Source organism: Miscanthus floridulus, chromosome 8, assembly GCF_019320115.1.
Source record: "Miscanthus floridulus cultivar M001 chromosome 8, ASM1932011v1, whole genome shotgun sequence".
In the NCBI taxonomy this organism is placed as follows: Eukaryota; Viridiplantae; Streptophyta; class Magnoliopsida; order Poales; family Poaceae; genus Miscanthus; species Miscanthus floridulus.
In genome coordinates, this window is record NC_089587.1 from 222,245,424 (window position 1) to 222,270,826 (window position 25,403).

The 25,403-nt window shown below is 45.2% G+C and overlaps 1 long non-coding RNA gene and 1 pseudogene across 1 annotated transcript; one reads left to right on the plus strand and one right to left on the minus strand.

The window, feature by feature from the left end:
- Window positions 1-1,519: 1,519 nt before the first annotated feature.
- LOC136478268 (ATPase 8, plasma membrane-type-like) lies at window positions 1,520-5,156 on the plus strand (annotated as a pseudogene).
- Window positions 5,157-5,426: 270 nt separating this feature from the next.
- On the minus strand, window positions 5,427-7,420 carry LOC136478270 (uncharacterized). The gene is made up of 3 exons (XR_010764232.1): window positions 7,143-7,420; window positions 6,965-7,049; window positions 5,427-5,876 (listed from the first exon to the last, which is right to left on the minus strand). It is a non-coding gene; the product is annotated as an uncharacterized lncRNA (long non-coding RNA).
- Between the last annotated feature and the right edge of the window lie 17,983 nt (window positions 7,421-25,403).

Below are 25,403 nucleotides of genomic sequence, written 5' to 3' on the forward strand. Positions count from 1 at the left end.
AAACGGCGGCGCGTCAAGTGTAGAGGCGGCGATCGGCGAGGCGGTCAGGCGGCGATCGACGACGGCGGACGGCTGCCGGCTACGAATCTGACATCTGAAGGAATCAACATAAAAAAATGGCACCACCAAAAAAGAGAAAATACATAATGAGGCTATACATAGAGGGACAATTCAATAATCAATTATTAATTATTTTTTGGATCATGCTGAAATTAAGAAAGAATTCCAAAAGAAAAATAGAAGAATGCCATTGCCAAGGTCTATACAGTGTACACAAATAAAGTTTTATTATGTGTATGTATTTTAAGTGACAATTCTTTACTTTTAGGTTTCTGCTATATTTGCTTATCACAAAGTAATATACATATTTAGATAATGTCCTTGCATAGTTGATAGTTGCATTATACATATTTGACCTTTATGGCCCCGTTCGGCTTGCTGAATCTTGACTGAAACTGGCTGAAAAACACTGTTCTGACTGAATTATTGTGAGAGAATAACAGTGTTCCGGCTGAAAAAACAAGTCCAACAAACCGAATATGAGGTAAGCCGAACATGGCCTATAAATTTGCCAAACCTACAAAATATTTCTGCCTCCGCCACTCGCACCTCTGCCCCTACAAGGCTGCACAAGACCAGGACGGAAGAACCAACGGGTACCACAGGTTTGTCTGGACCTCATCTAGTAGTCATCTGCGACAGGACTGCAGGACTCAAGGAGAAAGAACTACTGAGTACTCATGAAGATGCTTAGTAGAAAACAGAAGACTGGTATTTGATACTGCATAATTACATAATATGCAAGTCGTGTGATGAATTTTCTAATCCTATCTCTCATTATTTTAGTCGATCAAGGACCTAATGATAATTCCCTCCCCCTCCTCCTAATTATAGGTTCCACTAGACCACTGCTTTCTAGAAGCAATTACTCTCCTCGTGGCCTACACGTGACGAGTATTTTCCACACACACATAGATAACTTTATTTATGCTTAGTGTTTAACCAATATATGATTCTTATTGTAGTCGCTTTATTTTTTTTAACAGAGTAATAGTCGAGCCGGCTCATGATCTGAACGAGCTGAGCTGAGTTATAGTTCTAGTTTGTCTTTTTAACGAGCAGGGAGCCAATCCGAGCTGAGGTTGACGAAATGACGAGCCATAGTGAGCCGAGGTGGCTTGCTGGTACACCCAAGATCATGTTCCGTACAACGGAGGATGGCTGGCGGCGCACCCAACGGCTCTCCTTTGCCGCATTGCCGGTTTCTAAGGCCCTGTTTGATCCCACCTCTAAAGTTCAGTGGCTAAAGTTAGAGCTGAGAATCCAAACAGGCCGTAAATCTTGCGGATAGGCAGAGGAGAGCCGTTGGGTACGGATGGCGCAGCGAGAGCCGAGTGGCACGGCATGGCAGCCAGAGGCGGGCGGGAGGCAGCGTCCCGCCGCACGCCTCGCGTCGCGTGGCACCCCGCCTCCAAGAAGTATAAGACGCGCACCGGCGGGGCATGGCCATCTCGTCTTCAAGCAGCGCACGGACCGAGGCGAAGGGCAGGCCCGGCTCCGTCCCGTTCCATGAAGGCCTAACCCGCGCGGGCAGGCTTTAGTAGGGCGCGAGTGAGCGCGAGCGGCCAACCGGGAGCGAAGCCAGCGCTAGCTGCCGCCTCCCTCCCTCGGGTCCGCCGCGCGCCGACCGCCACCACCACCGCACGACGCCGACGCCGCTCCACCCATTAGCTAGCTAGCAGCAGCAACAACAACAACATCGACTAATAAACAACCATGGCGTCCATCTCCCTCGAGGACGTCCGCAACGAGACCGTCGACCTCGTACGCCCACCCGCTTCCTCCTCCACACCACTTTGTCGCCATGGATTACCTTCGTGGCAGCTCTTTTAATTTTCCCTTCCTTTAATTTGCTGTATATATATATATATATATATATATATATATATATATATATATATATATATATATATATATATATATATATATATATATATATATATGTTTTTCTCTGACTGCTGCTGCCACCGCCGACGTCGGCACCGACGCCACGCATGCAGGAGACCGTCCCGGTGCAGGAGGTGTTCCAGCACCTGAAATGCAGCAAGCAGGGGCTCTCCAGCGCGGAGGGCGAGAACAGGCTCAAGATCTTCGGGCCCAACAAGCTGGAGGAGAAGACGGAGAACAAGCTCCTCAAGTTCCTGGGCTTCATGTGGAACCCGCTCTCCTGGGTCATGGAGGCCGCCGCCATCATGGCCATCGTGCTCGCTAACGGCGGCGGGAAGCCGCCGGACTGGCAGGACTTCGTCGGCATCGTCGTCCTCCTCTTCATCAACTCCACCATCAGCTTCATCGAGGAGAACAACGCCGGCAACGCGGCGGCCGCGCTCATGGCGGGCCTCGCGCCCAAGACCAAGGTGCTCAGGGACGGCAAGTGGAAGGAGGAGGACGCGTCCATCCTCGTGCCCGGGGACATCATCAGCATCAAGCTCGGTGACATCATCCCCGCCGATGCCAGGCTGCTGGAGGGCGACCCGCTCAAGGTCGACCAGGCGGCGCTCACGGGCGAATCGTTGCCGGTCAACAAGCACCCGGGGCAGGGTGTCTTCTCGGGCTCCACGGTGAAGCAGGGCGAGATCGAGGCCGTCGTCATCGCCACCGGCGTGCACACCTTCTTCGGCAAGGCGGCGCACCTGGTGGACAGCACCAACAACGTGGGCCACTTCCAGCTCGTGCTCACGGCCATCGGCAACTTCTGCATCATCTCCATCGCCGTCGGGATGGTCATCGAGATCATCGTCATGTACCCGATCCAGCACCGCGCGTACCGCGACGGCATCGACAACCTCCTCGTCCTGCTCATCGGCGGCATACCCATAGCCATGCCTACCGTGCTGTCGGTCACCATGGCCATCGGTTCCCACCGCCTGTCCCAGCAGGGCGCCATCACCAAGCGCATGACCGCCATCGAGGAGATGGCTGGAATGGACGTGCTGTGCAGCGACAAGACCGGCACACTCACCCTCAACAAGCTCACCGTCGACAAGACCCTCATCGAGGTGTGCGGCAAGGGCGTCGACAAGGACATGGTGCTCCTCTACGCCGCCAGGGCCTCCCGCGTCGAGAACCAGGACGCCATCGACACCTGCATCGTCGGCATGCTTGCCGACCCCAAGGAGGCCCGCGCCGGCATCAAGGAGGTCCATTTCCTCCCCTTCAACCCCGTGGAGAAGCGCACGGCCATCACCTACGTCGACGTCAACGGCGACTGGCACAGGGTCAGCAAAGGCGCCCCCGAGCAGATCATCGAGCTGTGCCGGATGAGCAAGGACGCTGAGAAGAAGATCCACGCCCTCATCGACGGCTACGCCGACCGCGGCCTCCGCTCCCTGGGCGTGTCGTACCAGCAGGTCCCCGAGAAGAGCAAGGAGAGCGCCGGCGAGCCGTGGCAGTTCATCGGCCTCCTGCCGCTGTTCGACCCGCCGCGGCACGACAGCGCGGAGACCATCCGCCGCGCGCTCCACCTGGGCGTGAACGTGAAGATGATCACCGGCGACCAGCTGGCCATCGGCAAGGAGACGGCGCGGCGCCTTGGCATGGGCAGCAACATGTACCCGTCCACCACCCTGCTGGGCGACAACAAGACCGGCGAGATGGGCGGTCTGAACATCGACGAGCTGATCGAGAAGGCGGACGGGTTCGCGGGGGTGTTCCCCGAGCACAAGTACGAGATCGTCAAGCGGCTGCAGGACCGGAAGCACATCTGCGGCATGACCGGCGATGGCGTGAACGACGCGCCGGCGCTGAAGAAGGCGGACATCGGCATCGCGGTGGACGACGCGACGGACGCGGCCCGGAGCGCGTCGGACATCGTGCTGACGGAGCCCGGGCTGAGCGTGATCGTGAGCGCCGTGCTCACCAGCCGCGCCATCTTCCAGCGCATGAAGAACTACACCATCTACGCCGTGTCCATCACCATCCGCATCGTGCTGGGCTTCCTGCTCGGTCGCGCTCGTCTGGAAGTTCGACTTCGCGCCATTCATGGTGCTCATCATCGCCATCCTCAACGACGGCACCATCATGACCATCTCCAAGGACCGCGTGAAGCCGTCGCCGACGCCCGACTCGTGGAAGCTCAAGGAGATCTTCGCCACGGGAATCGTGCTCGGCACCTACATGGCGCTCGCCACGGCGCTCTTCTTCTACCTCGCGCACGACACCGACTTCTTCACCAAGACCTTCGGCGTGCGGTCCATCAAGGAGAACGACAAGGAGCTGATGGCGGCGCTGTACCTGCAAGTGAGCATCATCAGCCAGGCGCTCATCTTCGTGACACGGTCCCGGAGCTGGTCCTTCGTGGAGCGGCCCGGCGCGCTGCTGGTGATCGCCTTCCTGGCGGCGCAGCTGGTGGCGACGTGCATCGCAGTGTACGCCAACTGGGAGTTCTGCAAGATGCAGGGCGTCGGCTGGGGCTGGGGCGGCGCCATCTGGGTGTTCAGCATCGTCACCTACGTCCCGCTGGACGTGCTCAAGTTCGCCATCCGCTACGCGCTCTCCGGCAAGGCCTGGAGCAACATCAACAACAAAACGGCCTTCACCAACCGCACCGACTACGGCAGGGGAGAGCGGGAGGCGCAGTGGGCCACGGCGCAGAGGACGCTGCACGGCCTCAACCAGGCCACCGCCACCTCCGACCTCTTCGGCGACAACCAGGGCTACCGCGAGCTGTCGGAGCTCGCCGAGCAGGCCGCCAAGCGCGCCGAGGTGGCCCGGCTCAGGGAGCTGCACACGCTCAAGGGGCACGTTGAGTCCGTCGTCAAGCTCAAGGGCCTCGACATTGACACCATTAATCAGAGCTACACCGTGTAAACTCAACTCAGGTTTTTTTTTTGGCATAGACACATACAAACATACATACACACATATATATATTTGTAAAGATTCGTTCGTATTTTCATTTTCACCAGGAAGATTTCTAACTGTCCTCCTCCCTCCTTGTAAGTTGCTCCTGTACACTCTTCCTGAATTCATGGCGTGTCGTTGTAGCAATCACCACTTCCTTCCTGTGAATGCCCACAGCGTGTCTTGGTGAAAGCATGTATGATTATTACTAGGATGGTAGGCTCGCCTTGCCTTGCCCGCCCTGTTTTTGAACACATATTCTGGTTTGGTTCATGGACCATGGTTGCTCGAAATAGAGTAGGGCTTGTTCGGATCAGACTAATTAAAATTTTGCTTTTTCTAATGAGTTTTACTCATCAATTAGCCTCTATTAGTTTCTGTTACAGCATGATTAGTTTATGTTTGGGTCTTCAATTTGGCATCCAAAATATGTACTAAACTTTAGTTTAGTCCATCCAAACAGGTTCTTAGTATGACAGCATAAGTGACACAAAGCTATGTTGTAGGGCACAAGGCTTCCATGGAAATCGCTAAACATTTATTCTACTGATGCAAGGCCAACACGGATCACAAAAACACCAGGGATAAACAATCCAAAGACACCAATGCCAATCAGTTATAAACTGTTGAGCCCAATGCTTATGTACACATGAATACATATGTGTTATGGAGGAAATGATAAACAACAGCAGGAAACTAACGAAAAGGAAAGCACCAAGCACAAAAAAAAGGTGAAAACAATTAGTGTCTATGGCTGTACTCTAGAGCTAGTAGCATCGTACTGTATTGTAAGAGTCCATGAGCATACGGTTGATCTCTATGCCGTGTGTGGACCTCACTGTAGTAGCAATGGTAACTGTCCATACAAAGACAGATGATTCTTCATTGTTTCAGAGCAGCAGCAGCAACCCATCAAACATGGGATGTACAAACATATGTTTTTGAAGACAGGAACATTGACAGTCTGATTAAATCTGTGATCACAAGTGCGTAAAACAAATCAGGATTCAGACAAAGATCAAAGTGATGTGAACTGGGAGCCAATAGAGAATTAAACTGAACGGTTTGATTTGTGTGCACAATAAAATAGCAAGGAATATTGTTTTTGCACATAAAGGAGGAAATGAGTCGAATGTATTTATAAGCAAGGTGTTGACCTAAAACTCATAAGGGATTCAGAACAGTTGATTCTTAGCAATATTGATGAAATTAAAATACATGGGCTCGTGAGCATTTGAAGGGTTTAATCCCACGTTTTTCTGATGGGTGACTTACCACTTTTTATCTCTACCATTCAAATTAATTTTGACTCTATGAACTAAATATAAATTTTCGTATATTGAAATATTCTTCATAGTCCATTGACACATTAGGAAGACAAATGCAGCTTTAGGAATTTTTACTTTTGAGCGTGGATCTCACTGTCCTGAATACATGAGAATTTCAATCATCAGTTTGAAAATGCTTGAGAAATAGTGCCCAATAACCCATTGACTACAAAATCAAGTGAAGAAGAACCCATCACTTTTGAGCTTGGATCTCACTGTCCTGAATATATGAGAATTTCAATCATCAGTTTCAAAATGCTCGAGAAATAGTGTCCAGTAACCCATTGACTACAAAATCAAGTAAGGAAGAACCCATCAACCCCATGCCATGAAGCAGATATCTACTTTAACTAAAGAACCAAAGAATTTTATGAGAAGATCAGAGCGTAAAAGTAGGCATTTCAGAGGAAAAATTTGCAAAAATGACACTCGAAAGATTGACTCCTTATTATGTTGACACTCGGGTGGATGATAAGTGGGTCCATCTGTGTCTATGAATATGGGTCCAATGTCAAATCTGCAAACGACCGATGTTTCGAGTCCCATTTTTGCAAATCTCCCATTTTCAGAGAGCTATACAATACATTTCCATCAACACTGTTCCATATTCATGAATGGCATAATTGAAACTTATGTATATCTGAACCTAAGGCATAGAACACATGAACACCTTTTATCGTCAAAACCAAATGGTTTTGTATTCCCAACTCAAGGAATTTTAAAGCATACCTTACCTTGGATTGTGAAGTCGATGCTGCCCAACACAACAGCTGCAGCCCCAAGCACATCCTATAGGCTATGTAGAAATCAATCCCAAGTCTGAATGCATATAAGTAGAATCCAATTTGAGGACGTCTGCAACCCTAGAAGAAACAGATTGGGAGAAATCAGAGGGGGAGATAAAAAGGGCACCTGTAACTTAGTTGAAGGACGCTGGATGTGGAGCCCACCGCCCAGCACAGCTGGAACCCTAGTAAAACTAGATCGAAGTAAATCAGAGCAAGCGAGAGAGAGCGCTTGTTCCTTGGTTCAAGGAGGCCGAGTGTCGAGGCCACCATGGTGCGCCTGCGGGCATAACATCGCAAAACCAGACACGGCAGGATCGCCCCGTCCCTCCTTGGACTGTAGTACTGCTTCCACACGCACGCATCGAATCCATCTCCTGTACCAGCAAGGCCGCGCCCCGTGCCTCCTGCGACATGATGCATTTCAGAGGGAGGCGCACAGGTGCAGCAGGGCAGAAACAGAGGAAGCGACGGGGGTGCTGACGACGTGGACATGGTAATTCCATAGCGAGAAACTGGAGAAGCGTACCTCGACCACATCTCTTTTTTTTAAGGTCCCGTTTAGTTCCATCCAAAAACCAAAAATTTTTACATAGTAACCGTTACATCGAATCTTGTGGCACATGCATGGAGTACTAAATGTAGACGGGAAAAAAAACTAATTACACAGTTAGCCGAGAAATCGTGAGACGAATCTTTTAATCCTAAATAGTCCATAATTGGACAATTTTTGTCAAATAAAAACGAAAGTGCTACAGTAGCCAAAAGCCAAAAATTTTCGGAACTAAACACGCCCTTAATCCTGCCGGTGGAGTCATGTCAGCAGACATGCTCGAGAAGGTGGAGGAGGAGGTGGCGGCGGTCCCCATGGAGCCATCTTCAGTGACGCACGAGGCGACTCCGCCAAGAATGTGTTAGAGACTTTTCCATGCCATTATAAAATATCATAATTTCTGTGTGCCTCTGAAAAAATTTAGCGTTCTTCAGCATCATTACTCTAATTTTTTCGTGTCCTTCATGCCACTTCCGTCAGTTTTGGCTCTAACGCCGTCAAACTGCAGGTGTGAAAAGACGAAAATGCCCTTAAGTTCAAATATATTATTAATTTTTTTTAGCATCTTAACGACTTCAAATGAAAAAACTCAAAACTAGAAAGTTGTAGATCTCGTCGAAATCTATAATTTTATATAAAAATTATTTTCATTTAATTTCGTAAAAAAATATGATTTGATATGATTAATATATCTTAGAAAAATTATTTTTTTACGAAATTAAATGAAAATAATTTTTATATAAAAATTATAGATCTCGACGAGATCTACAACTTTCTAGTTTTGAGATTTTTCATTTGAAGTCGTTAAGATGCTCAAAAAAAATTAATAACATATTTGAACTTAAGGGCATTTTCGTCTTTTTACACCTGCAGTTTGACGACGTTAGATCCCAAACTGACGGAAGTGGCATGGAGAACATGAAAAAGTTAGAGTAGTGGCACTAAAGACCGCTGAATTTTTTTAGGGGCACACAGGAAATTACGATCTTTTATAATGGCACACAGGGAAAAGTCTCAATGTGTTATGGCCTGTGATGCGGACCCGTGCAAGGCATCAGAAGAGGAGGCAGCGGCACATGGGCCTGGGCCGGCATCGGAAGAGGAGGCAGCAACACATGGGCCTGGGCCGCACCTGAGGCGCTCCAGTAGGGCAAAGGTGCCGAGCACGCGCACCAGCGAAGATGAGTGGGCGACGGCGTGAAGCGGTGGCCGCAGGATACAGATCGGATATATGTGTAATAGGTTAGAGCAGAGAGGGTATCAGAAAACGTGTATCAAGCAACTTGCCTCCTGCAAGCTTCCTTCGAACCATTCCCCTTGCTTTGCTCTCCTTCCTCCATTCCAATCCATTGCTGCTCGCCTAAAACTCTGTTACCGCTACTCTGAATGTTGAGATTCGTTTGAGTTCGTAACAAATTGGTACTCAGAGCCCTCGATTCTCGGCAGATTTTTTGTTTTCCTCCGCCTTGATCTAGGATCGTAACCCCCGACGGCTGGTTGATCATCCTCGGTGCTGCGGCAACAAGTGATGAACCCATAGGTCCGTGCCGAGGCTGATCTGATCGGTGTAGGAGCCAATCGCCGGAAATCGATTCACCCTGGAGCCCCACCAAATCGACCACGAGCATTTCACCCGATTCTACAAGCAGCTCAGTGCCATGGATCTCAACACCAAACTCATTCTCGATGAGCTCAAGTCTATGCAAACCAACCTCACTAATCGCATTGATGCTGTCGAGCACTCCATCGGCGCCCGTGTCGGTTCCCTAGAGGACGCCGCAAAGGTGCTCGACGCGTGGAAACCGACGATGGACGCCTCCATGGCGGAACTACGCGCGGAGATTGGAGCCTTCAGGAAGACAGAGGAGAAGGTGGAACTAATGCGGGAGGAGATGACTGAGCTGCGCAAGTCAGTGAGCCGCTCCATCCTTGGCGCCACGCAGGCCGCGCCGACCGGCGTGCTACAGCGTCCCAAGAAGTCTCCGGCGTGGATTCCCACTGGCTGGACTCACTTTCGCCCGTTAGGGCCCCATGAGGAATCAAGTCACTGGGGATTTGAGTCTTATGCTCGATTCCCAGTCAAGGGTACGTTCATTCCGCCTGATCCCAATTCCAAACCCAAGTTGTATCGATCCTATTCAAGTTCGGCTCTTGTTGCTGGCACTCAGGGCGGTTCGGGAGGGGTACATGGGTCTCTGGATTATCGTGGTTATGAGGATGGGAATGGGGGCAATTATCACCTACCTAAAATCAATTTTCCTCCATTCGATGGTTCCAACCCAAAGTTGTGGCTCGGCCGTTGCTTAGATTATTTTGAGATGTACTTTGTTCCGCGCCGCCGCTGGGTCAAGGTGGCCACCATGCACCTGTCTGGCGCCGCGACGTGTTGGTTGCAATCAGTTGAGGAGCAGGTTTGCTCGGGGGGATGGGAGCAGTTTCAGGAGCTAGTCATGAACCGCTTTGGTAAAGATCAGCATGAACTGCTAGTTCGCCAGCTCTTTCACATCCACCAGTCAGCCACAGTCCAAGACTATATTGACAAATTCACTGGGTTGGTAGATCAGTTACTTGCTTATGGCCGTAATACAGATCCAATTTACTATGCTATGCGTTTTGTTGATGGATTGCGTGCCGACTTTCGTGCTGCTGTTCATATGCAACGTCCCTAGACTTTGGATACTACCTGTGTCCTTGCTCTGTTGCAGGAGGAATTGGTGGATCCCATGCGTATGAAGGAGCTTCGACGCCCTGAACCCTTTACCTTTGCCAAGGCTCCTGTGCACGGGCCACCTCTACCACTGCTGAATCCATCGCCATGTCTGGACCGTCAAGAGAAGCCCGTGACACCACATCAGGTTCTAGAACACCGTGCTCGTGGTATGGATGACAAGCTCTCCATGTTGCGTGATTATCGGCGTGCCTGTGGTCTCTGCTTTCGGTGTGGAGAAAAATGGTCACGTGATCATCGTTGTCCTGAAGCAATTTAGTTGCATGCCTTGCAAGAACTTTGGGAGGCCTGTTTCTCTAGGGACTATCAGGAGGATGACTCTACTGCCTGTTTGGAAGCTGAAGCTGTGGAAGCTCAAGTGTGTATTGCTATATCTATGGCTGCTTCTAGTGGTCCACCTTCTGTCACCTCTATTCAGTTCATGGGGCACATTCAAGGTCATCTAGTTCTCATCCTCATTGATTCTGGCAGTAGTCACACCTTTGTTAGTGCTACTCTAGCTGCTCAGTTGCAAGGTTAGTCTGTGCTCTCACCTCCACTCAAGGTCATGGTGGCCGATGGTTCCTAGTTGCTTTGCTCCTATCAATTTCAGAACCTCATTTGGACTGTTCAGTCTCATGATTTTGTATCTCAAGCTAAGGTGTTGCTGTTGTCTTCCTTTGAGCTCATTGTGGGCATGGATTGGTTGGCTTCTTATAGTCCAATGCACATTGATTGGCAACACAAGTGGCTGCTTATTACACAAGGCCAACAACAGTGTTTCTTATAGGGTTCGCTTTTAGCTCTACCACCGGGTTCGGTGGTGCAGGTTTCAGCAGTGTTATCAAATGATTTAGTTGCTGGTCAAGGAGCAGTACCACCAGAGGTATCGGCCCTCTTAGCTGAATTTTAGTCAGTTTTTGCTCCTCCATCAGGTTATCCTCCAGCCTATGATTTTGATCATGCCATTCCTTTGCTACCGGGAGCCAGTCCATTTTCGTTCTGTCCATATCGCTACCCTCCAGCTGTCAAGGATGAGATCGAGCGACAGATTTCAGATATGCTCTAGTCTAAAACCATTCAACATAGTAACAGTCCCTTTTCTTCATCAGTGTTGCTAGTCAAGAAAAAGGATGGTACCTTCCGCTTTTGCGTTGATTTCCGCCAGCTCAATGCCCTGACTATCAAAGCTAAGTATCTGGTACCTGTTATTGAGGAGCTCCTAGATGAGTTGACCCATGCTTCTTAGTTTTCTTGTCTGGATCTCACTGCTGGATACCACCAGATCCGTTTGAAAATCGGTGAGGAATTTAAGATGGCCTTTCAAACTCATTCGGGCCATTACGAGTTTTGAGTTATGGCCTTCGGTCTCACTGGAGCTCCAGCTACTTTCCTAAAAGCTATGAATACCACTTTGCGGTCCCTCTTGCGCAAGTGTGTGTTGGTGTTCTTTGATGATATCCTCATTTTCAGCCGTACTTATGAAGAACATTTGGAGCACATTTGTCAGGTGCTCGAATTACTGCAACGTGATCAGTGGCAGGTCAAGATGTCCAAGTGCCGCTTTGCTCAGCGCTAGTTACGTTACCTTGGTCATCTCATTTCGCCTGAAGGTGTGGCCACTGACCCGAACAAGATTCAGGCAGTGGTCCAATGGCCGTCCCCCCAGATTGTGATAGAACCGCCCAATTTGTACAAGATCAAGTACGGCTGTCCCTGCTAACATGTTGACACACACATACTTTCACTCATATAATCCCGGTAGTTCGCCGAGTGTCCCGAAAGACCTCGGTAAATTAACATCACAACCAAGATCACGTGATTAAGCAAATACACATCACATACGCAGAGTTGCAGCAAAAATAATATTACAAATGGGTTCACAAATAATAGTACAAGTTTGGGTTTCAAAACCGCTTAGTGAAAACAACATAGCTTTCAAATGATTACATTAATATAAGTTCTAATTATATTGCTAGCATAAGTGACATCATCCGATAAAAGCATATAGATGAGAAGTAAGTATAGAATCACTGAGCCCATTGGCGGTTAGCCACCATCATCAATAGGTCGAGAACATCACCTGCAACAAGGTGGGATAAACCCTGAGTACTCGAATGTACTCAGCCAGACTTACCCGTCTTAAACCAAAATAAAACGACACCAAGGATTATGCATGGCTTTCTTTAGTGGGCTAGCTGACTTGTTTGCGAAAAGCATAAGCTATCATGAAGAAACCATTTTAAGTACTTTGCATCATCTTTATTATGACTTATCCATCTAGGTAAGCACCTGTACTATAGTAATCACTCGATTAACCAATAATGATCTAGTTACCAATTTAGATTTAGCATATCCCATACCATCCAGATAACCATCATTGTTCCATAATAATTACTACGATATCGTAGCTCGAGTCAAGTGCTCACTATCCAGGAGCGATGGTGATTCGAATCAATTCCTAACCAGCGGGTGATTTATTCCTTACACAAACCTCACTCACCCGCTAAAGTGAGGTATCGGTCAACGAGTCAACTATCCAGGAAAAATCTCTGAGTTTGCCAGGAACCACATGTACCCGGGAGGCGACCGACTGCCTTTCGGTCTTATCATCGTGCCCCTGTGTCCTACCACACCTGCTCCGGTACAGTGCGTTACGGGCAATCTACTCAGCCCGAATAATCTCCCAGCTTCACGGTCGAAAGGTACTTTATTCGGCCAGCTAAATGTAAGGCATGCGTTCAACATGACAAGAGAGACGAGCAACGATCGGTCCTTAATCAACACAGATGGAAACTAACAGCACCCTAGAACCCTATCTGGTTGCCTCCAACTTTTTCCGTCCGGTCTCCAATTATCCATCACATATGGTTAATTCCAGGATATCATTCTTTCCATAGCTAAACTCTTCCAGTAACCACCTATAATGTAGGTGACCGGATATCACCGATCGCTACCGATCTAAGCAAGACTAAGCAGTTATTTGATCTCGACCTAATAGGGTAAAAAGGTAATAAGGTAGGCAAGGATAGTAATAAATGCATCAACAGTTTCAATCAACTCCTACAACTTAATACAATAATATATAACTCATATATAGAAAGAATTGCTTTTATAAAGTAGGAGACTTATAATGCTCTGGGGCTTGCCTAGGATCCAACACAAGTCAGTTCAGTTAGCTTGCACCGTCTTCGGGTTCGGCTCCAACATTATGTCCTTCACGTGGTTCATCTAGCGTACCTAAATGAGATGCAAGATGCATGTGTATGAATGTGATGAATTGTAACACAAGATGCATCACATAAGCATTCAAGACAAACACAAGATTATACAAGACATAGACACCAATAGCTATTTAACTAACCTCACACAACTAACTATAGAGAGCAAGCTATTCACATCAAACCAAACATCGAGATAGCAAGTGCAACAAGCATGGCATATTAGTTTACTTATGTTCTATTCAAATTACTTTAACTTGCCAAGTTTAGACAACCTAATATACAATTGCTCATCTTCAGTTAAGGGCTTGGCACCTGTAACTAACAAGTTATCTTAATTAGCCTAGCATCTAAATCATCACATCAACTCATATCAAGCAAACAAGTTATTCACGGCAATCACAGAGTCAAGGCTGCAACAGCAGCAGCTAATTTTACTCATAACAGGAGTTGTACTAATCCAAAAGACATGCAACACGACAATCTGGAAAGCTTATGGAATTTTCTACAATTCATCTTTAATCATCTTATCATGATTCTCAAGTTAACTAAGTCAAATATACTCATTTACAGAAACTGGTCTAAACAAGACAGAGAGCAATCAATTCTGTAACCCAACTTTAAACAGCTATAACTCTTAAACTACTAGGCCAAATGACACCAAATTTTAATAGAAGCCAGATACATGAATTATGTACAACTTTTGTATAAACAAGTTTCACAACAAAGCACATTATCATGAAGAACTTTGCTAAGTTCCCAGATCTATCCATAAACCACATCGGCAAGAAAATAATTATTAACTTATATTGCAAACACATAATTGGGCAAAACCAACTTTACCAATATATCACACATGACTAAAGAACACCAAAAAACCTAGTGTCCATGACCAAATAAATTCTTTTAATGCATTTCTTAATTTATTTTAGATAACAAGGTGACTTAATGAACATATACCAAAAGTGCACAATAACTTCTACAAAAATTACAGTGGCTCACATATACTCTCAATAGTCTAATGTACAAATTTTACTCCATTTGAATATGTATAGCAACCTCTATGAAAAGGACAAGTTGCTAAAGCAAGAAATCATGTGAGAGCAAGATAAACCAATAACTCACTCATGCAGCAACCAATGACCATGAAATTTTTATCACACATCAACTATCACATGAGTAGTATGCCACAAAAATTTTACTTCATTTGGAGCCCTAGATCTACAGTTATGGAAAATAACAAATTCAACTAGCATTACAACCTTACTGCACAAATCTATTTTTACCGCAAAATATTTAAACTAAAACATGCCATATTATAGATCTAATGCATAAACAATTTCACAAGGATTCCAAAAAGTCCCCATTTACTATTTTATGATTTTTATACTAATTACTATGAATTTTCAAAGTTCATCATTCAAATCTGCCAAAATCAAAGAAAAGCAATGTAACTCTTGCATCGGGGACCCTGCGGAAAATAGAACTCAAACATCAGCGAAGAGGTCCTCCTAAGCACTATTCACATGAGTCACAACTTCTTCACTTAACTCCCCGGAGAAGCTTCTATTTCCGCACGTGGTCCACCTTCTTCCACCTCTCGACGGCAGCGCAGGGGAGCGACCGGGCTCGGCCAGCGAGAGCCTGCAGCGGCGGAGAGGGGCCAGCTTGGCTTGTCTGTGGCTGCGCCTGGCCAACGGCATAGCCAGTTGCAGCCTGTGGCCCTCCTGGCTACATGTGTGGACGGCATGCTGTGGCGGCGGCCTACAGCGACAGCAAGGCAGCGGCAACGGCGGCGAAGGGAGCTGATGGGGTGGAGGCGGCGGCGCAAACCGGAGAAGTCGAAGGTGTTGCCGGCCTGAGCAAAGGAAGACTAGAGGCAAGGGAACAGCGGCGGCGATGGAGCTCTAGCAGCAGCGGCGTTGATGACAGCAGCAGGTGCCGGCTTGGAGAGAGCAAGAGAAGGAAGGGGAAGGGAGAGGGAGAGAGTGGAGAGGGTCTCTGTACTTATGCATAGCAAAGAGGCGAGCTGGCGGCCATGCAAGCAGCGAGGGCGAGCGAGCGCATCACGCGGACTGCAGTGCCTGAGTACGGTCGGCCATGCAGCTGCTTCTGCTAACTGAAGGAAAAATCTAATACTACCTCAAACATACCACTGAAACCCAAACTTCGTACCTCCGTAACTCCTAAACCACGAGGATTTAGCAAAAACTCTATTAATAAAAGTTGTAGATCTACATACCATCTCAAACTTTTATTAAAGTACCATGGTCTGATTCGAGATGGTTAGCAAACTATAAGGCATCAAATATGGTCACAAAGAAACTGGAAAACTGATCTTCAGTTTTACAGACTTAGGCAAAATTTTGAGCTCCCAAAACAGACATGGATTCCAAATTGATGGCTCGGTTTGACTTTCTTACAAGCTGATCTAGCTCTTGGTACAAAAACAAAGTTTGTTCTACTCCACTCAAACTTCAACTTTTGTTTAGCTTCCACTGCCATGCAAATACTTTAAGCCATAGGTCAAACCAAGTCAAAGTAGCATCACGGTAAAGCTTAAATTAGAGTTTTAGACCGATTGAGGCATTTTCTTGACTTCTGCTCAACACGAACCCTTCATGACTTTTGTTGTAGAGTTTAATTAGAGTCATTTGGGAAAGGTAGCAAGGTTTGGTTGATGACCTATAATTCCATTCACTTAATAAAGCAATCCAAGAAAGATTTTAACTTATCATTTCATGTGACTTCTTGATTCCAAACTTCATGAAACTTTTCCAATCATTCATGTGGGTGGAAATTGATGTGAGACACATAAAATAAGCACCTTCAACATTACTTAGGTAAATATCCAAAAAGGGCCAATATGCAAGCAAAGGTGTGTTGCCCGAGTTTAAGTTGGAGCTCACTCTTGTAGATTTGATCTTGACACCTTCATCACCACTTAGCATGCCATGTTTGAGTTCAAACCCATTGCTTAACTGGTGGCAAACACCTGTGGTGTTACAGCCCTCCCCCCTTAAAAGAATCACGTCCCGAGATTCAGGACGAAAGCCTTTTATGGAAGAGAGACATGCTACCAGTTTCCAATATCAGCCATAGCTTTAGGCTACCTAGCTTCAAGCATACGAGAGGCTAATTTGGTCAAGACACTTTCTAATACTTGTCCTTTGTAGTAAGTTTTGTCTGAAGAATTTCCTTCGTTGGCCTTCATGAAGTATTGCTACTTTGGGAGGAATCCAAGATAGCAATGTCCTACGTACTTCGTCCTTGATGTATGAAGAGTGATACAAACGTAGACTAAATACTTGCAGCATCTACTTCCCAAGTGGATATAGCACAGACCATATGGACTTTGCACTAGACCGCAGCCTATTGATAGATATTCCTTGCAACGGTGCTATATTTGTTCCCAAGGTTTGAAAAGTAGTTCTCTACAAAAGTGGCTTGAGCACAACTTTTCATAAGGGATGAGATCCTATATGACAAACATCCACTGAGGTTATGGAAAACCGACTAACCAACAGACAATGTCTATTCTGGTTATAACTGTCTAGTCATTTGATGCCAACTGATGGAAAGCTACATAATGTTCCATGGGTGTAGTTCTCTTTCTCTGATAACAATATTGTATGGTCTGAGTCTGCTGAGTGAGTGGTAAACATAGTAGCTGACTCTATCGGCTCAACGTTCTCGATGATCATTCCTTAGGGAGCCTTTGGATCTAGGTTGCAACAGTGATCTGGGTGGAATCTGATGCAACCTCTTGGGTAAAAACACATATAAGGTACCAAAGGCATGTCAGCATTGGAGAACCATTGACATAGAAGGATGTTAGTGAGGCTTGGAGGACAACACAAGTTGCAAGTAATCACAAAACTAGGGACTAGTTCACTACCAAGTAGGTTGAGTACAATTTGCCTTCGTGGTGCAGTTGCACAGCAAGTTGGGTTGACTTGCATCATAGCAAAACCAGCTTTCTTACTATATTTGTCATCGAGGCTTCCATTCTAAGGCCAATCAATATCTCAAAAACCATAATCCGAAAATCTACAGTTTGACACCTTTCCAATTGCTTTCGAATTGCAAGGGCACAATTTTTTACTTCTAGAACACCTTAACTGCTCACGCATTGCTGATCTAAGAGGGCAAAGGCAAGGCACATAGGGGTGCAATTAGTCTTCTCAAGGGTATGGAGGGTTGTCTAACAGCAATACACCTACAAGTTGTAATTTCTTGGTAGGAATGACAAACACAACCGTCTAATGCAAATGATGATCGTAGTCACAGCGAAATTGTAGATTCTGTACCCTTCTGTTTTCTATTCATATCTCACAAACTACTACTCCAATATGCACAAAATTTGGTGGGCATGTAGATCCATGGGTCTTCTAACTACTCACCAAAAATCAACTCAACCGGACACCGTTGACCATCCAAACAATTCATCTACCAAAACTGCTCTGTTATGAAATGGCAGCAAACCGAGCCGACAAGATATCTCTCAAATCCGATGTTTTACTCAACCAATACTCAAACCAACTTAAGACATTGAAGGACCCTAAGCAAGGAATGAGATCACCAAGTTTGGGGTCAATCCAACTTCGTTTGAGTCACTAACCGCTGGCTTGAAGATAACCGGTTTAGTGCCACAAAATCTGGATAGATTTGGTGCCCTCCCTTTTCTTCGCTCCACACATTGAGGTGTGTGTTTGGTACTCTCTAACCTTTCTCATAGCAGCAGCAGTCTTTCTCTAGCTGAGGAGGGAGGCTAGAGTTTTCCTCACATGCTTCTCTGGTAACACTTCAACCATCGTTCTAGACACCAACTTGACTATGCACAAGCATTGGACTTGTGGGCTGTTTTCGCAGGGCACAAAACATTATTCCACATGTAGGGCATTTCTACATTGACAAGGAACCATTCCTATATATTCTTCGGCACTTCATCCAATAGAGCCTTGAACAAATTCGTTTGTGGTACCTAGGGGCACAATGATGCTGATCGAAACTAGGGATATGCTTTCTCTAGTTCTTCACTTAGCTGATACAACATCTTGCACTATATACGTGATTGTCCAAGATGGAATTGACTTGATAGCACATTTGGAGAAGAAGTAGCACTTGCATTGCGGGGCCAGGTTTGCTATTTCCTTGATCAACATTATTCTGTGAGATCTAGCCTTCATAGTTACCAAATAGTCATTACCTAACTGAAGACTAACTTTCCTACTGGTAATAAATCAGTTGTCCCTCAACACTAAAAAGGTTCCAAATCTTCACTCTTGATAATAATAAAAATTGTGGTCGAAGCCTACAGATGGTCGCCATTGAAGTCAGCAGAAAGGGGTCACACCAAAGAAGGTCGGTTCGTCTACATGATCCTTATGCACCTAAAGATTGAGAACTTGGACATGAATTCATATATACCAGGTGACCTATTATAGCACATAATATCCTAGTCCATTTATCATCCGACTGATAACTTGTTCAACCTTAAGTGTTGTGCATCTTTTCTGATCCAACTGGAATGACCTAAGTTGCTCACTAGATGACCGACTTCATTACAGGGACAACTAAGGAGGGTCACCTACCTACCATCTCTTGTAGTCTGTTACGTTCATGTTAGTGGCCTATTCTTCAAAGGTTAACCGTTGGACGACTCTAGAAGGAAATCCCATTGTATCCGATTCGACGAACAGATCTTTTGACAAGATAAGGAGAGATAACCAAGGAGGAGCTCATGTGAAAATAATATATTGGTGTAGTTCTACAATGGATCATGACTAGAAACCTCAATACCAGCGCGTGCCGAGTAGCACAGCCTTGTGTGTGCACCCACAGGAGGCTCTCAGTTTCGTCGTGGCACCATAGATCGCTAATCGTGGCACCATTACTGAACATATAACCTACAAGAAATCTCACATGGCATAAATTGGGTTGCATAGGAGCAAGCACTATGCGAAGGAGGGATAGCAAACAAAGGTAGTCATAAGGTTAGGAGTCAACATGTAGGGGATCCAAAGATCAAAACACCACACAAGAGAACATAGCCTAATTATCTAGGACAACTGAGTAGGGGACTCTTGCATAATTTCCATATACTCCTTGTGTCCACCAAGGTGATTACCAGGTAAAGATGAACATGAGATTTGGTCTTCCCGAGTAGCAACATGAGATCAAGACTGATAACATCCAGAGACTTGGAAGAGTTGGAGACAAAACAACGAGATTCAAGGGACAGAGCCAAGGCACTGACTAAGGATTCAATTGAGAAAGTGACTACATGATCTATGAGGAAAAGGTTCTAAAGCTAGGGTAGATAGCGATTAGCGTTGCACCAGATCATCAGTAGGAGAAGGAGCAATGAGGCTCGACAAGGATTTTTGAGCAAGGTCCTCCCCCATAGGAGCGGGACAATCACAACACATGCAAGCATTCAAGGGAACTAAACTTGGGCCTAAGGTCAAGTAAAGGCATGGATAAAAGTCTTTGTAGCGCAACGTTCAATGGCTAGCAACCTTGTGTACAGGCTTAGGCTCCTAAGAGAGAACTTAATTGGAGACGACAACCATGAGATTATCAAAACTTGGACGCTGCTCCAGGATAGTGCTCTTCAACACCCGTATGCTTACCGAGGACAAAAGAGTGATAGCTATGGCACTACCTAGATAATGAGCATCCACATCTACATCATGGTCTTAAGCAAGCATTTCAAAACACTCAATCTAATTAGCTTAAGCGACTACCACTAAGCACAAAGCTCGCACATACAAGCAGTCACCTACAACAACACTACTACACAACTCATGCAAAACATGGTGGTAAGGCACTGTTATCTTTTATTTCCTTTTTACAGAGTAGGTGGATATCTCTACAAAACAAGTTTCACTTATATTTAGCAATTTAGTTTTCAAAGAGGTGAACTTTTTTGCTAACTACTAACTTGTCACCTATTTCCTTTGGAAGCAAACATTCAAGGTAAAGCTAATCGCACACTATCTTCAAGCACAGCTATTCAAGCAGCATGGAACAAGGCACTTTGTCTAGCTTTACACAAGGAAAAAAATAGTAGCATCACATTGATCACAAGTTACTTAATATTAGAACAAGGTGAGGGAAGCATATTTATGCATAAACAACATCATGATGCATGCTCGTCCTATCTGTCCTTACAAAATTGCTAGCCTAAGGCGGCAATCACATTCTACGTCGGTGGCATAACATGTACTCTCTTGATATATAGCTAGTTGTCAGCTATATTCCATCTACGCATTCATGGTTAGCATACCTGCAGGCAAATTCATTGCAACCCATCCCTACAAGAGATAAATAAGCACACAATGAAAATAGTAAACTAAGATACCCTCCATATACATATCCCCAGATATATATACTTCGGTATCCATAGCTACTCGGCAGATATACCCATAGTTAAGTACCTTCATATATACATGTGTGTACCATGTAAATATTCTAGTAACCATAGCTAACTCTCCCCTATACCGCTAGTTGGACGGTCATGCTCTCACAACTCACACTTACCTGGGTGTAGAGGCAATTGATCCATACATTACCATTGAAGTGAATGGCATCCATACAATAGCACGCCGTATGGACGACGAAAGACAAATTGCAATAAAGTACATCCCTCAAAATTAGTACTTAGATAGGCACCTAATAGTCCTTAACTGGGCATAAAGGAAGATGTCGCTAGCATAGTTTTACAAATAAGTTTTGACAAATTTACCTGTAGCTAAAGTTTTAGTTAAAATAGACTTTTTAAAACTAAAACTTGGCTTTTAAAACTATGTACCTGGCAGTATTATGCTTAACCTCGCTCTGATACCAGCTGTGACAGAACCACCCAATTTATACAAGATCAAGTATGGCTGTCTCCGCTAACATGTTGACACACACATACTTTCACTCATATAAATCCGGTAGTCCATCGAGTGTCCCGAAAGACCTCGGTAAATCAACATCACAACCAAGATCACGTGATTAAGCAAATACACATCACATACGCAGAGTTGCAGCGAAAATAATATTACAAATGGGTTCACAAATAATAGTACAAGTTTGGGTTTCCAAACTGCTTAGTGAAAACAACATAGCTTTCAAATGATTACATTAATATAAGTTCCAATTATATTCCTAGCATAAGTGACATCATCCGACAAAAGCATATAGATGAGAAGTAACTATAGAATCACCGAGCCCATCGGTAGTTAGCCACCATCATCAACAGGTCGAGAACATCACCTGCAACAAGGTGGGATAAACCCTAAGTACTCGAATGTACTCAGTCAGACTTACTCGTCTTAAACCAAAATAAAACGACACCAAGGATTATGCATGGCTTTCTTTAGTGGGCTAGCTGACTTGTTTGTGAAAAGCATAAGCTATCATGAAGAAACCATTTTAAGTACTTTGCATCATCTTTATTATGACCTATCCATCTAGGTAAGCACCTATACTATAGCAATCACTTGATTAACCAATAACGATCCAGTTACCAATTTAGATTTAGCATATCCCATACCATCCAGATAACCATCATTGTTCCATAATAATTACTACGATGCCGTAGCTCGAGTCAAGTGCTCACTATCCAGGAGTGATGGCGATTCGAATCAATTCCTAACCAGCTGGTGATTTATTCCTTACACAAACCTCACTCACCCGCTAAAGTGAGGTATCGGTCACCGAGTCAACTATCCAGGAAAAATCTTGAGTTTGCCAGGAACCACATGTACCCGGGGGCCGACCGACTGCCTTTTGGTCTTATCATCGCGCCCCCATGTCCTACCACACCTGCTTCGGTACAGGGCGCTGCGGGCAATCTACTCGGCTCGAATAATCTCCCAGCTTCGCGGTCGAAAGGTACTTTATTCGGCCAGCTAAATGTAAGGCATGCGTTCAACATGACAAGAGGGATGAGCAATGATCGGTCCTTAATCGACACAGACGGAAACTAACAGCACCCCAGAACCCTGTCTGGTTGCCTCCAACTTTTTCCGTCCGGTCTCCAATTATCCATCACACATGGTTAATTCTAGGATATCATTCTTTCCATAGCTAAACTCTTCCAGTAACCACCTATAATGTAGGTGACCGGATATCACCGATCGCTACCGGTCTAAGCAAGGCTAAGCAGTTATTCGATCCCGACCTAACAGGGTAAAAAGGTAATAAGGTAGGCAAGGATAGTAATAAATGCATCAACGGTTTCAATCAACTCCTACAACTTAATGCAACAATATATAACTCATATATAGAAAGAATTGCTTTTTATCAAGTAGGAGACTTAGAATGCTCCGAGGCTTGCCTGGGATCCGACACAAGTCAGTTCAGTTAGCTTGCACCGTCTTCAGGTTCGGCTCCAACATCACGTCCTTCACATGGTTCATCTAACGTACCTAAATGAGATGCAAACAAGTTATTCACGGCAATCACAGAGTCAAGGCTGCAACAGCAGCAGCTAATTTTACTCATAACAGGAGTTGTACTAATCCAAAAGACATGCAACATGATAATCTGGAAAGCTTATGGAATTTTCTACAATTCATCTTTAATTATCTTATCATGATTCTCAAGTTAACTAAGTCAAATATACTTATTTACAGAAACTGGTCTAAATAAGACAGAGAGCAATCAATTCTGTAACCCAACTTTAAACAGCTATAACTCTTAAACTACTAGGCCAAATGACACCAAATTTTAATAGAAGCTAGATACATGAATTATCTACAACTTTTGTATAAACAAGTTTCACAACAAAGCACATTATCATGAAGAACTTTGCTAAGTTCCCAGATCTATCCATAAACCACATCGGCAAGAAAATAATTATTAACTTATGTTGCAAACACATAACTGGGCAAAACCAACTTTACCAACATGTCACACATGACTAAAGAACACCAGAAAACCTAGTGTCCATGACCAAATAAATTCTTTTAATGCATTTCTTAATTTATTTTAGATAACAAGGTGACTTAATGAACATATACCAAAAGTGCACAATAACTTCTACAAAAATTACAGTGGCTCACATATACTCTCAATAGTCTAATGTACAATTTTTACTCCATTTGAATATGTATAGCAACCTCTATGAAAAGGACAAGTTGCTAAAGCAAGAAATCATGTGAGAGCAAGATAAACCAATAACTCACTCATGCAGCAACCAATGACCATGAAATTTTTACCACACATCCACTATCACATGAGTAGCATGCCACAAAAATTTCACTTCATTTGGAGCCCTAGATCTATAGTTATGGAAAATAACAAATTCAACTTGCATTACAACCTTACTGCACAAATCTATTTTTATCGCAAAATATTTAAACTAAAACATGCCATATTATAGATCTAATGCATAGAGAATTTCACAAGGATTCCAAAAAGTTTTCATTTACTATTTTATGATTTTTATACTAATTACTATAAATTTTCAAAGTTCATCATTCAAATCTGCCAAAATCAAAGAAAAGCAATGTAACTCTTGCATCGGGGTCCCTACGGAAAATAGAACTCAAACGTCAGCGAAGAGGTCCTCCTAAGCACTATTCACATGAGTCACAACTTCTTCACTTAACCCCCTGGAGAAGCTTTTATTTCCGCACGTGGTCCACCTTCTTCCACCTCTCGACGGCAGCGCAGGGGAGCGGCCGGGCTCGACCAGCGAGAGCCTGCAGCGGCGGAGAGGGGTCGGCCTGGCTTGTCCGCGGCTGCGCCTGGCCAATGGCATGGCCAGCTATAGCTCGTGGCCCTCCTGGCCACATGTGTGGATGGCATGCCACGATGGTGGCCAGCAGCGACAGCAAGGCAGCGGCAACAGCGGCGAAGGGAGCTGATGGGGTGGAGGCGGCGGCGCAAACCGGAGAAGTCGAAGGTGTTGCCGGCCTGAGCAAAGGAAGACTGGAGGCAAGGGAACAGCGGTGGCGATAGAGCTCCAGCAGCAGCAGCGTTGATGGCAGCGGCAGGTGCCGGCTTGGAGAGAGCAGGAGAAGGAAGGGGAAGGGAGAGGGAGAGAGTGGAGAGGGTCTCTGTACTTATGCATAGCAAGGAGGCGAGCTGGCGGCCATGCAAGCAGCGAGGGCGAGCGAGCGCAACACGCGGACTGCAACGCCTGAGTACGGTCGGCCATGCAGCTGCTTCTGCTAACTGAAGGAAAAATCTAATACTACCTCAAACATACCACTGAAACCCAAACTTCGTACCTCCGTAACTCCTAAACCACGAGGATTTAGCAAAAACTCTATTAATAAAAGTTGTAGATCTACATACCATCTCAAACTTTTATTAAAGTACCATGGTCCGATTCAAGATGGTTAGCAAACTACAAGGCATCAAATATGGTCACAAAGAAACTGGAAAACTGATCTTCAGTTTTACAGACTTAGGCAAAATTTCGAGCTCCCAAAACAGACATGGATTCCAAATTGATGGCTCAGTTTGACTTTCTTACAAGCTGATCTAGCTCTTGGTATAAAAACAAAGTTTGTTCTACTCCACTCAAACTTCAACTTTTGTTTAGGTTCCACTGCCATGCAAATAATTTAAGCCATAGGTCAAACCAAGTCAAAGTAGCATCACGATAAAGCTTAAATTAGAGTTTTAGACCGATTGAGGCATTTTCTTGACTTCTGCTCAACACGAACCCTTCATGACTTTTGTTGTAGAGTTCAATTAGAGTCATTTGGGAAAGGTAGCAAGGTTTGGTTGATGACCTATAATTCCATTCACTTAATAAAGCAATCCAAGAAAGATTTTAACTTATCATTTCATGTGACTTCTTGATTCCAAACTTCATGAAACTTTTCCAATCATTCATGTGGGTGGAAATTGATGTGAGACACATGAAATAAGCACCTTCAACATTACTTAGGTAAATAT